Here is a 15,532-nt window from a genome sequence, read left to right as displayed (position 1 = left end):
AGTCTCTATTTTCAATGACATTAAGCTAGAAAAAATAAAAAAATAACTAGAAAATTCATATATTTTTGGAAGTTTTTTACTGTTAATGAAATTTTTTTTAATTATGGATTTTATTTTATCTTATTTTAGTATTATTGAAATAATATTGTTTTAAAACATCATATGATTTGGAGGTGTTGGTTTATACGTCTTCAAATATATGTTACCCCATTATACACAACAACAAAAAAATTCATAATCTTCCACTGTAGTCTATCAGGCCCCCTCCCTCATTTGCTCAACACTCCCCAGCCTACCCTTCCAGTAAACTCAATTCTACAGTCAGATTTATAGGTTTCATTTTGGTTTATATCTGTCTGTTTCTTTGTTTCGTTTCTTTATTCGACACATGAGAAGATCTTCTGGTATTTTTCTTTGTAATCCATTCATGTGTTGTTGGGCACTTAGGTTGTTCCCACAACATGGTTATTGTAAATAGAATTCCAATGAACATAGGAGTGTGTATATTCCTTTAAATTAGTATTTTTGTATCCTCAGGCAAATACCTAGGAGTGAAATAGCTGCATCATATGGTCAATTTATTTTTAGTGTTTTGATAAATATCCATGGCATTTCCCATTGAGGATAGGCTGATCTAATATTCTAATAACCGTGTATAAGTGCTTCTTTTCTTCTGCCTCCTCACCAAAACTTGTTGAATCAGCTATCAAAAACCTCCAAAAATATCCCAGGACCACATGGTTTCATGGAAGAATACAAAATATTAAAAGAAGACCTAAAATCAATCATTCTTAAACTGTTCCAAAATATTGAAGGAGAGGAAGCATTTTAAAAAAATTTATGAGGGCAAAGTTATCCTGATGCCAAAGCAACACAAGGAGACTATAAGGAAAGAAATAACAAGAATTATCCCTAATGAATGAAGACGTAAAATTTCTCCACAAAATACTACCAAATTGAATTCAGCATGTTAACAAACACCATGATCAAGTGGGAGTCATACTAAGAATAAAAGAATGGTTCAACAGATGTAAATGAACCAATGTGATACATCAAAAAGAATGAAGATTAAAAATCATATGATCATCTCAGCAGAACAGAAAAGGCATTTGACAAAATTCAAAATGCTTTCATAATGCTCTCAACATTAAGTATAAAGAGTGTAGCTCCACATAATAAAAGCCATAAATAGAAACTCACAGTTATTTATACTCAATAGTGAAAAGCTGAAGCTTTTCCTCTAAGATTAGGAATAAGAGTGCCTACTTTCACTATTTCTATTTCTATCCAATATAGTACTGAAGGTCATAACCAGAGCACTTATTCAAGAGAAGAAAAAAAAAAACATTGGAAGAAAGAAGTAAAACTACTTATTTGCAGTGATGTGATCTTTATTTAGTAAATCCTAAGGATTTCTACAAAATACTGTTAGAAGTCATAAATTTAGTTAAGCTTCAGGATACAAAGTCAATACATAAAACTCAGTTGTGACTTTATACAATAACAACAAGCTACCTGAAAATAAAACAACCCATATACTACTGCAAAAAAAAAAAAAGAAATAGAATACTAAACATTAAATTTAACCAAGGAAGTTAAATGATCTGTATAATGAAAACTTTAAAACTTTGATATAAGACATTGGAGAAGGGCCTCCCTCGTGGCGCAGGTGGTTGAGAGCAGCACTGTGAAGCTGTCCGCAGCCTCTTCAGTGCTGGTTCAATTCCCGCCAGCCTCGAAGCAACCCACATGGAAAGCAGACCTCTCCTGTCTTGCCCGCTGCTCCCCTCAGCAGTGTATTTCAGTCAGTCTGCCTGTTCTGTTCCTCGCTCTGTCCCTGGTGACTCCTCTCACCCTCCTGCACATCTGGCCTGTACCCCGGTTCTTGTATAAATATAATAAATCTTTAAAAAAAAAGACTTTGGAGAAGACACAAATAAATAGAAAGATATCCCTTGTTCATGGATAAGAAGGATTAATATTCTTAAAATGTCCATACATCCGAAAGCCATCTATCAATTCAATATAATCACTACTAAAATATCAATGGAATGTGTTTTACAGAAATAGAAATATAGCCTAAGATTTATACAGACCCTCAAAAGACCCAACATACCCAAAACAATCTTGAAAAGAACAAACCTGAAAGCATCATACTTTCCAGTTTAACGTAACTGTGTGGCAAATCTATCATAATAAAAATGTCATGGTATTAGCATAACAACAGACACATAAACTAATGGAGCAGAACTGAGAGTCCAGAAATAAAATCCAGGTATATACAGTCAACTAATATTGACAAGGGAGATGAGAATATTCAATGGGAAAGTAACAGTCTCTTCAATTAATTGGAAAACTGGATATTCACATGCTGAATATTGAAACTGCATCCCACTCACAACATGGTGGAATAGAGAGGCTGGGATAACCCTCTACCTTAAAAACAACCGTAAAAAGTAAAATTTGCTCATAGGAAGATCCACACACTCTGTCCAGCTTTCAAGGTCCCAGGATTTCACCTTGGAGATCTCAAACTAAGGTTGGTGGCCACTGAGGGGAAGAAGTGGGAGGAAGCAAAGGGTAGCATAACTGGTGAGTAGATATCACAGCTAGAATAATACTGGGGGTTGACCAGTTTAAGAATGATTGATTTTAGGTCTTCTTTTAAATCATGACAGGGACAACCTGGGACATTGTGAAATTCCCTGGAGGAACTCTGCTGATATGCAAGTAGGCAGACACTGGCCTGGGGTAGTGGGAACTATGCAGACACATACCCAGAATTTGGGAACTCCACATTCATCCTGGACACAGAAAACTCCTTTCCAGTCCCCCTTCCAGAAAAGATCAAGAGACGCTATGGCTGAGCTAAGCCAGATGCCATAAAAATGCCCAATAGCAGAGAGGACTTAAGAGATAACTCATGAGTCACTAGGAAAGTATTGTTTATGGTGCACAGACATTTCAGACCTGCAGAAGTGGCAGCAGAAGCAGGGCAAAGAGACTCAAGCTTCATAGATCATGATGTGAAGCAGAAAGGAGCAGCAGGGAAGCAAGTTAGGTAGTTAGACAAACTGAGTGCAGAATACTGCTTGCTGTAGAATGAAAAAAGAGGAAGTAGAGGTGACCAAGCTCACTGCTCAAACTGAAATCAAGCATTAAATGCCCCCATTTCCCTTCTGCCCCCACCTCATGTCAAAGTAAACTAAGCAGAGAAACAGTCAAAACTAAATCTCCAGCATGCCCATGCCCTCCCCCACACCCACCTCCCCTCCCCTGCACAACACAGAGCAAATAGTGCAACACATGTGCCTAGGAAGCAAGGGACATCTGCACACTAGAGAAAGCAAAATGAAAAGAACAGAAGTCCCAACACAAATTGAACACCTAGCAAAAATTTCAACACCACAACATCGGAAATGCTAAATGAACTACCAGAGAGCAAAGGCAGACAGGCAACCGCAAGTTCTTATAAAGGAGATCCAGGAACCAAAATAGTTCCTCACCAAATCAATTGAATATAGGAAAAGATCACAGAAAGAGACTGGATGAAATGAAAACAAATTTAAAAAAAAAAACTTTAAGTAGAATTAAACAGGCAGAAGAAATAATTTCAGATGTAGAAGACTCAAATTAACAAATCACCAACTTAGAAAAAGAGAGATTCAAGACAAAGGAAAAAATGAGGAAACTCTATGAGAAATACAACACTCAATTAAAAGAGAATCCTTAAGAATAACTGGAATCCCAAAAGGGAAAGAAAGAAATGAGGGCAGAAACCCTATTCAAAGAAATAACAACTGATAATTTCCCAAACCTAAAGAATGAACGAAATATCATTGTCCAACAACCAAATTATTAAATGCAAGAAGACCTACAATGAGACACATCATTATCAAATTATCAAAAATCAAAGATAGAGAAAAAATATCGCAGGAATCAAGGGGAACATTTTTACGAAGGCTCTCAAATTAAGATTTCCCTGGGTTTTAGCCCAGACATTCTCCAGGCAAAAAAAGAATGTAAAGAAGTGTTCACAATCCTAAAAGACAAGAACTGTCAGCCAAGAATACTCTAACTTACAAAATTATCATTGAAATGTGAATGTGAGATAAAGGTTTCCCCGGACAAACAGAAGTTAACAGAACTTACCACCACCAGACCTGCCCTTCAAGAAATGTTGAAAGGTGTTCTACAAGAAAAGAAAAATGAAAAACAAATTCCTGAGCAAAATGACAATAGCAATATAGACCAGAAACATAAACAAGAATATTATTATAAGCCAACAACAACACACTAAGCAGGAGGAAGAAATGTATAGTTAAATGCCAGAGAGCAGGCACCATCTCAGAAAAGACATAAGACACAAGAATTTAAGTAAAACCTCCATGGTAACCACTACCCAAAAATCCAGAATAGAGACCCACAGTTGAAGAAATTTTTAAAAAATGGTAGAAATATTAAGGAAAGTCATCCAGAAAAATGGGAAAAGAAATAACAAGAAAATAAAACAATCAAAAACAAAATGACTGATAATAAACAGTTTATAACAATAATCACTCTGAATGTGAAAGGTCTGAATTAACTAATAAAAAGACATAGACTAGCAATGTAGGTAAAACAGTCTCTGTCATCAATACTTTGCTTACAAGAGACCCATTTAAAACTGAAAGACAAAATCTGAAAGACAAAAACAAACTAAAAATTATAGGTTGGAGTAAGGTGCAACCTAATGGCCAAAAATCTTTAAATAAAAAAGTTCCCCTTTTCTCTTTAAGATTTATTTTATGGAAATCACAACAGACTCAGTAGAAATCAAAAGAATAATAAGAGATTACTATGAACACTTATACGGAAACAAATTTAACAAACTAGAAGAGATGGACAAATTCCTAGAATGATATAATCATCCAAAGCTGGACAAAGAAGAAATAGAACAACTAAACAGACCAATTACAAGCAGCGAAATTGAAGCAGTAATCAAAGCACTCCCCAAAAACAAAAGCCCAGGCCCAGATGGCTTCACAAATGAATTCTACCAAACATTCAGCAGTGAATTAGTGCCTATCCTACACAAACTCTTTCAAAAAATTCAAAAAGAAGGAATACTACCGAATACGTTCTACAAAGCCAACGTTACACTAATACCAAAACCCAACAAAGACAACACCAAAAAAGAAAGTTACAGGCCAATCTCCCTAATGAGCACTGATGTAAAAATCCTTGCCAACACAATCCAACAATGTGTCCATAAGATAATTCACGACGACCAAGTAGGATTTATTCCAGGGACACAAGGATGGTTCAACATCCAAAAAACAATCAATGTAATACAACACATCAACAAAAAGAAATATAAAGACCATATGATAATATCCATAGATGTTGAGAAAGCATTTGAAAAGTACAACACCCGTTTATGATAAAGGCCCTTGAAATTCTCAGAATACAAGGAACATATCTCAACATCATAAAGGCCATCTATGTCAAGTCCACAGCCAATATCATTCTCAATGGTGAAAAGCTGAAAGCATTCCCACTAAGATCTGGAATAAGACAAGGATGTCCACTCTCACCACTGCTTTTCAACATAATACTGGAAGTCCTAGCCAGAGCAATAAGACAAGAGAAAGACATACAAGGAATCCAAATAGGCAAGGAAGAAGTCAGACTATCACTATTTGTGAACAATATGATAATATACATAGAGAACCCCAAAAACTCCACAGAAAAACTAATTCAACTCATCAATCAGTTCAGTAAAGTGGCAGGATACAAAATCAATGCACAAAAATCAGTAGCCTTCCCATACACAAACAATAAATCTGAAGAAGAAGAAATCAAGAAAACCATTCCTTTTATTATTGAAATAAAAAAAAATCAAATACTTGGGAATAAACCTAACAAAAGAAGTAAAGGACCTATACAAAGAAAACTATAAAACATTGTTAAAAGAAATAGAAGTAGATACAAAGAAATGGAAAGAAATCACCTGCTCATGGATTGGAAGAATTAACATTATCAAAATGGCCATCCTACCAAAAGCAATATACAGATTCAATGCTATTCCAATTAAAATTTCAACATCATTCTTCAAATAAATAGAAAAAATATTGATGAAATTCATATGGAGCCACCAAAAACCCCGAATAGCCAAAACCCTCCTGAAAAAAAAAAAAAAAGAATGGAATGGAGGCATCACTCTCCCAGATTTCAAACTATACTACAAAGCCATAATAATCAAAACTGCATGGTATTGGAACAAGAACAGACACATGGACCAATGGAACCGAATAGAAAACCCAGAAATAAACCCACAGATCTATGGTCAACTAATCTTTGAAAAAGGAGCAAAGACATGCACTAGAGCAAAGAAAGGTTGTTCAATAAATGGTGCTGGGACAACTGGGTTGCTACATGCAAAAGAATGAAGCTTGACTACTACCTCACACCATGCAAAAAAACCAACTTAAAATGGATTAAAGAACTAGACATAAGACCTGAAACCATAAAATATATAGAAAGAAACATAGGTAAAACACTACATGACATGCACCTCAAAGACATCTTTACAGACACATCACCAAAAGCAGTGATAGTGAAGGCAAAGATCAACAGCTGGGACTACATCAAATTCAAGAGCTTCTGCACAGCAAAAGAGACAATAACAAAAACAAAGAGAAACCCCACCAACTGGGAGAAAATTTTTGCACACAACACTAATGATAAATGACTGATCACAAAAATCTACAGCTGACGAGACTCAACAAAAACAAAGAAAATAATCCAGTCAAAAAATGGGCAGAAGAGCTAAAAGGAAACTTCTCCAAAGAGGAAATACAAACGGCCACCAGGCATATGAAAAAATGTTCAACATCACTTGTAATCAGGGAAATGAATATCAAAACTACAATGAGATACCATCATATACCAGTGAGAATGGCACATATTAAAAAAAACTAGCAACAACAGATGTTGGTGAGGATGTGGAGAGAAAGGAACTCTCCTGCACTGCTGGTGGGAGTGCAAACTGGTCCAACCACTATGGAGAGCTGTGTGGAGATTCCTCAACCTACTAAAGATAGAGCTTCCATATGATCCAGCAATTCCACTCCTAGGGATTTACCCAAAGGACACAGAAACATTAATTCCAAAGAGCACCTGCACCCTATGTTGATAGCAGCAAAATTTACAATAGCTAAGCTTTGGAAACTACCCAAATGCCCAAAAATAGATGACTGGATCAAGAAGATGTGGTACATATACATAATGGAATATTACTCAGCATTCAAAAAAGATAAACACATGCAATTTGCAGCAACATGGATGGAGCTGGAAGGGATCATGCTCAGCGAAATAAGCCAGAAAGAAAAAGAAAAATACCAGATGGTCTCACTCATAACAGGAATATAGAAAACCTAAATAAGGGACCAGGAAAAAGAATAACTATAAGAAAAAAAAAATCAAAATCAACAAACAACTATGAACCAGAGACACTTTGGTGGGGGGCGGGAAAGGAGGGATTGGTGTCAAAATCAGGGGGTTGCAATTGTATGGGGAATATAAAAATTAAAAAAATTAAATAAAAAAAGATTTATTTTATGTATATATGTATGTATGTATGTATTTATAGATAAACTGGGGTTAGGTTAGAGGTGAGGGGGTGAGAGGATTCACCAGAGCCAGAGTGGGGAACAGAACAGGCAGATCTACTGAAATACACTGCTGAGGGCAGCAGCGGGCAAGACAGGAGAGGTCTGCTGAGCCATATGAGTTAGTTCTTGGGCTGGGGATCAAACACAGGCCACAGTGACTAGTGATAGCTTGATAGTGCTGAGACTTTAACTGAAAAAAGGGGGATTCTACTCTCATATCAGATAAAATAGACTTTCAACTGAAAAAGATTATTCAGGAACAAAAGTTATTCAGGAACAAAAATGGACACTATATAATGATTAAGGAAACAATTCATCAGAAAAATACAGTTGTTATTAATATTTATTCACTTAATATAGGATCACCTAGTTACTTAAAGCAACTATTAACAGATCTAAAACGACGTATCAACAAAAATATCATCATTGTTAGAGACCTCAACACATCACTGACATGAAGAATTATCCATGCAGAAAATTAACAAAGAAATGAAGGCCCTAAATGAAGTATTAGATGGATCATATGTTATGACATAAAACATGTCATAGGCCACAATGCTATAAAGCTAGAAATTAACCACAAAAAGAATGCTGGAATAAACTAAAACATGTGGAGACTAAACAAAACACTTCTGAATAACTCCTGGGTCGATGAAGAAATCAAAGAGATCAAAAAGTTTCTAGAAACTAAGGAAAATGGTGAGACAAGATACCAGACTATATAGGATGCTCTAAGAGCAGTACTATGTGGAAAATTCAGAGCAATACAGGCCCACATAAAAAATAAGAAAAAATTCAAATAAACAATCTAGCTGAGCAGCTGAAGGAAATAGAAAAAGAAGAACAGCATCCAAAAAACAGTAGGAGGAAAAAATATAATAATATAAGCAGAAATAAATGAAGTGAAAAAACAGAAAGACAATCCTAAAGATGAGTGAAACCAAGTCTGGGTTCTTTGGAAGAAAAAAAAAGAAAATGATAAGCCATTGGCTCAGCTTGCACAGAGAAAACCCAAATCAATAGAACCAGAAATGAAAATGGTAAAATTATACCAGGTACTGCAGAAATTCATAGGCTATTAAGAATCTACTACAAAAGTCTCTATGCAAACAAACTGGACAACCTTAAGGAAATGGACAAATTTTAGACTTAAACAATCTCCCAAGATTGAACCAGAATGAAACAGACAGCTTATACTGTCCAATCACAAGTGCTGAAATTAAAGAGTAACAAAAAGTCTCCCTAGGAACAAAAGCCCAGGACCCAATGACTTTGCTGGTAAATTCTACCAAGCCTTAAAAAAAATCTAATACCTGCCCTACTTAAACTCATCCAAAAAATTGAAGAGGGATGGAAACTCCCCAACACATTATATATATATATATATATATATATATATATATATATATATATGTATGTATGTATGTATGTATATATATATATATATATGCCAATATCTCTGATTAAGACAATTGGAAAAATCTTCAACAAAATCATAGCAAACAGAATATAACAATATATTAAAAGACGCATTCACCATGATGAAGTAGGCTTCGTCCCAGGGATGCAAGGCTGGTTCAACCTGTGTCATTCACCAGGTCAGCAGAAAAGAAAATAAAAAAATCACATGATTATCTCAATAGATGTTGAAAATAATTTGACAAGATTCAAATCCATTTATGATAAAAACAGTCAAATAAATGGGGATAAAGAAGTTATCAATGTGTTGATGGTGCACCGGTGCCTTGGGGAAGGAAATTCTATGGGAACTCAATCTGAGGGGGTGGGGGGAAACAAATATTGTTTAAAAATAAAAAAATAAATTAAAAAAATAAAATCACTTAGGATGTTAAAAAAAAGAAGTTATCAAAATATTATTAAAGCTATATGTGACAAACCCACAACCAAAATCATACTCAACAGTAAAAAAGTTGAAAGCATTTCTACCTAGATCAGGAACAAGACAAGGATATCACTATCACCACTATTGTTCAACATAGTATTAGAAGTCCTAGATAGAGCAATTAGGTAAGAAAAAGACATAAAAGAAATCCAAATTGGAAAAGAAGAAGTGAACCTGTTATTAGTTGCAAGTGACATCGAAAAGACTCTACCAAAAAACTACTAGAAATAACACAAATCCAAAAGACTCTAACAAAAAACTACTAGAAATAATAAATGAATACAGTAAAGTGGCAGGATACAAATCAGTACACAAAAATCAGCTGATTTTCTATATACAAACAATGCATCATAAGAAAGGGAAATAAGGAATACAATATCATTTACAATCATGCCAAAAAGAATAAAGTACTTGGGAGTTAACAATGGAGGTGAAGGACTTATATACAGAAAACCATAAAACTCTGTTAAAGGAATAAAAGTATACACAAAGAAATGTAAAGATATCCCATGTGCATGGACTGTAAGAATTAACATCATTAAAATGGCCTTATTACCTAAAGCGTTTTAGATTCAATGCAATGCTTAGCAAAATACCAATGACTTTTTTCAAGGAAATAGAACAAATATAAAATTTATTTGGAATGACATAAGGCCCCAAATAGCTAAAGAAATCCTGAGAGTAGGGCCTCCCTGGTGGTGCAAGTGGTTAAGTCACAGCACTATGAAGCTATCCCCAGCCACTGCAGCACAAATTTGATCTCTGGCCAGAGAGGTGACCCACATGGCACAGCAAACCTCTCCTGACTCACCCACTGCTCCTCTCAGCAGTGTATTTCAGTACATCTGCCTGTTCTGCTCCCCACTCTGCCTCTGGTGAATCCTCTCACCTCCCGCACCTCTGGCCTACACCCCAGCTCTTGTATGCATAAATAAATAAATCTTTTTAAAAAAAAAGAAATCCTGAGAGTAAAGAAGAAAAACGAAAGTATCAGACTTCCTGAATAAAACTGTATTGCACAACAGTAATCAAAACAGTATAGTACTGGCACAAAAACAGAAACTCATGCCAATGGAATAGAATAGAAAACCCAGAGATTCACTCATACTATAATGGATGGTTTATCTTTGACAAAGGCCATCCTGTGGAGAAAAAATAGCCTCCTTAATAAAAGGTGTTGGAAACATAGATAGCCACATACCACAAAAAAAAAAAAAAAAAAAAAAAAAAAAACCAAGATCCATACTAAACTCCAGACATGAAAATTATTTCAAAATGGAGTAAAGATACATATAAAAGAACCCAAACCATAAAGCATTTGGGAAAAAAAAAAAACATAGGCAACACACTACAGAACATCTACCACAAAGATGTAGTTAGAGACTCACCTCTAAGGTCAAGAGAAACAAAAGCAAAAATAAACAAGTGGGACTACGTCAAACCAAAAAGATTTTGTTTTTGTACCTCAAAAGAAACCATCACAAAAAATAAGACAACCTATAGAATGGGGGGAAAATTGTATATCACATATCTGACAAGGGGCTAATCTCCAAAATTTACAAAGTTCTTATCCAATCCAACAACAAAGAAACAATCAACTTAATCAAAAAATGAACAAAGAGCCTCACTAGACACTTTTCTAGAGAAGACATTCAGATGGCATATAGATATATGAGAGTGTTCAGTGTCACTTGTAAGGAAAATGCAAATCAAAACCTTACCTGCATGAGAATGGCCCATGTAAAAAAGAATGGAATCAAAAAATGTTGGTAAATTTGTGGTGAAAATGAACTCTGATCCTCTGTTGGTGGTAATGCAAGTTGGTATAACTTCTGTGGAAAATGATGCGGAGATTTCTTAAAAAAATCAAAATGGAAATTCCATATGATTTAGTAATACCTCTATTAGGTATTTATGCAAATAATATGAAAACTCTAAAACAAAAATGTGTATTTATGCCTATATACATAGCAATTCTGTTCACAATTGCAATTCATGGAATCAACCTAAGTGCCCTTTAACAGATGAATGGATAAAGAAACAGTGGAATAGTTACTCAATGGAATACTACACAGCTATGAAAAAGATGATATAATGGTATTTGGGACAAAATGGATGGAACTTTTGGCGCTTATGTTAAGTGAAATAAGTCAAAAAGTGAAAGACAGATATCAGATGGTTTCACTTTTCTGTGGAACATAAATAACAAAAAAAAATACACAGGCAAACTACAGTAAAAATAAATCTTGATCACAGTGAAACAATATAATGGTTACCAGAAGCAACAGGAGGAGGGAAGAGGTGAAGAAGGAAGGAGGCAGAGAGAGTATTGTCATTGTGGTTTGGTTTGGTGGAGGGAGCATGGAAAATCTGCACACATGGAAGAGCAGAAACACAACCCCAAAAATTAAAATACAAATTTAAAAATAAATACTTAAGCCATATCTTAGTCCTGTCTAAACACAAAATGGGTTAAAAACTTAAATGTCAAATCTGAAACCTTAAAACTCCTAGAAAAAAACTTAGGGAAAAAACTCCAAAAATAAAGTGGGACTACACCGAATTAAATAATAAACAAAATGAAAAGACAATGAATAGATTGGGAGAAAATATTTGCAAACCACATATTTGTTGGAAGATTAATATCCAAAATATGTGATTCATGCAACACATTAGTAAAATCAAATCATACAATTTTAAAATAGGCAAAGGATCTGAAAAGACATTTTTCCAATGAAGAAATTCAAACGACCCACAGGTTCATGAAAATATGCTCTACATCACAAATCATCAGGTAAAAGCAAAGTAAAACCACAATGAGATCACCCACACCTATTAGAATGACTATTATCAAAGCGGTAAGAGAGAACAAATGCTGACAAAGATGTGGAGAAAAGGAACTCTTACACACTGTTGGTGGGGATGTAAGTTGATACAGCCACTATAGAAAACAGTAATGATGTTCTTCAAGAAATTGAAAATAAACTACCATAACATGCAGCAATTTCACTTTAGGGTATATGTCCAAAGGAATGAAATCGGTATCTCAGAGAGGCACTAGAGATTTCTCTAGCTCTGTATTGACTGCAGTGTTTGTTCACAATGGCCGAGACGTATAAATAACCTAAGTGTCCACTGATGGATAAATGGAGAATGAAAACAATAGTTTCCTATGTAGTTATATACAGAGACACACATAAATATTTACACATATATTACTTTGCATGTGGTGATATATTCTTTTCTATATTATATGTTTATTACTTTATACATGGCAGACAAATATATATATTATTCAGCTATGAAAAAAGAAGGAAATCCTGAGCCTCCCAGGTGGCACAATGGGTTGAGCACAGCCCTGTGAAGCTGTCCGCAGCCTCTGCAGCACAGGTTCAGTCCTGGCCAGCCAGGGAGATACCCACATGGCATGGCAGACCTCGCCTGTCTCGCCCACTGCTCCCCTCAGCAGTGCATTTCGGTCAGTCTGCCTGTTCTGTTCCCCACTCTGTGTCTGGTGAATTCTCTCACCCTCCTGCAGATCTGGCCTATACCCCGGTTCTTGTATGCATGAGTGGATAAATCTTTTAAAAAAAAAAAGAAGAAGAGAAGAGAAGAGAAGAGAAGAGAAGAGAAGAGAAGAGAAGAGAAGAGAAGAGAAGAGAAGAGAAGAGAAGAGAAGAGAAGAGAAGAGAAGAGAAGAGAAGAGAAGAGAGGAGAAGAGAAGAGAAAAAGAAGGAAATCCTGCCATTTGTGACAGTATGTATTGACTTGGACCTTGAAAGAATCATGTTAAGTGAAATAAGTCAAAGAAAGACAAATACCATGTGTTCTCACTTTTATGTGGAATCTCAAAGTTTCTCTTGAATTCATAGATTGGCAGTTGCCAGGGACTGAGGGATGGGGGAACTAGAAATAGGTTAGTCAAAGGATACTTATGTCCACATATGAGGTGAACTTCTCAAGATCTCATCTACAGTGTGGTGACTACAATTAACACAACTGCACTAAAGATGTGAAAGTTAAAAGGATAGATTTTATACATTCTCCACAAGCACACCAAATAAATGATAATTTATATGATGATGGAAATGTTAAGTAACCTCATTGTGATAATCATTTTGCAATATATGCATATCAAATCATCAAATTTTAGACCTTAAATTCACCTTGATATGTTGTTTATATCTAAATAAAGTTGGAGGGAAAGAAATTAAAAAGTAAGGAGTGGAATTTAAGAAGTAATGGAGAGGTTTAATGCAAGTGTCAAGGTAAAAGTTTGACCATACAAAGAAATTCAAGCTTCTGGTCAGTTGGTACCACAATTTCATCCTGAGCTCCAAATATATAGCAGTGACAGACAAAATATAAAAATCTATGTTTGTCCTAAAAAAAATTATTAAAAACCCATGGGTCAGAAACTCAAAGTGGAAAGGAAATAAGAGACCACAGACACGAGGAAACTGAATATTCAATGAAGTGTACAGGAAATAGGAAGTACAGACTTCCTGAGTTGGGTCCCTCAGTGTCTACATGCTGGGGAACACTGAGGCAAGTATGGTTGAAGTGGACTATTCAGTGGCAGAGTGGCAGGAAGATCTGTGATACTAAACACAAAGCCTAAAGAAACACACTCATATTTTATTTGGTTGAGAAAAAGGTAGTCTGGAAATAAAAGGAAATAGAGAAAACAAATAAACAATAGTAGATAACATCATTTTGAAAAAATGTTAGGCCTCTATCTTGCATAATTTTCATTCTTCTAATTAAAATATGATATAAACATTAAGCAAGAAAAGTTAGATTATTTCTGTGTAACAAATTTATACATTATGTGTATATCAAATAAAATTTTGAAAGCCTTTTAAGAAAATATAGGATATTTTTATATTTTAAGAAAATATAAAGATACTAACATGGTCTGATAGAAAATAGCAAAGAAAAGAAATTCAGAAGTCAAGAAGGAAAAGATTGAGAGATACACACAAAAAAATGAACTTTCCATATTTTAAAGTTCATTGTGATTAAAAAAATGAAGTGAAAGATTAGAATGTTTATATCATATGCAATGGAGAAATGGCTAGAAGACATAATACTCAGTGTTTCAAGAGGAGCAGAAATGAAATGGGAGATGATATGAGGAAGTTTCTGGAGTCATGGGATATTTGATATCATGATGAGTTTGGATTACTTGGATGTATGCATTTGTCAAACTGATGGGCTATGCACATGCCATCTGTGCATTTCACCGTGTGTAAGTTATTCCTCCATAAGCACTTCCTATGAAAGCTAGAAGAAAAAGACAAACGAAGATTTAGAAAATGGACAAATGGTAAATAGGAAACTTTTGTATTTACAAATCAAGTGTTGTTATGGAAAGATACTCAACTGCATTAGTAATTTTAACATTTTAAATTGAAATAACAATGAAGCTTTTCTTCCACAAATGGATTCTTTCATACATTATTGGTTGATGCGTAATTTAATTCAGCCTTACTGGAGAGCAATTTCAGAGTATTTAACAAAACATCTAGTATGCACATTCTAAAATATAGTTATCCTGATTTACAAGTTTATCCTTCAGATAGACTAGAGGAGTATGATTTTAAGAGAACATTTTTTTAGCATTGTTTCTATAATATTAGATTTTGGGAAAACATTCTAATGCACATTTGTGATTAAAAGACTTGAAATACATGATAGTGTTTATGCCATTGAATTGTAACTTAAAATGGTTAAAATGTTAAATGATATGCTATGCATATTTTACCAAATATATATACATATGTAATGATACATACGTAGCTAAATACCATACAGCTGTTTAAAATAGTACAATAGATCTATACACAGACTGAAAAAAAATTGATGATATTTTGTTAAATAGGTATATTTTAAATATTTATATATTTACATGTAAAAATGTATACATAAAAATAGAAAATATGTGCAGAGCTAAGAATTTAACAATGTTAAG

This window comes from Talpa occidentalis, unplaced genomic scaffold (assembly GCF_014898055.3).
Source record: "Talpa occidentalis isolate TD23 unplaced genomic scaffold, MPIMG_talOcc4v2.1 talOcc4.9, whole genome shotgun sequence".
Classification (NCBI taxonomy): Eukaryota; Metazoa; Chordata; class Mammalia; order Eulipotyphla; family Talpidae; genus Talpa; species Talpa occidentalis.
The sequence above is the reverse complement of the archived record's forward strand: the minus strand, read 5'-3'. Positions refer to the sequence as shown.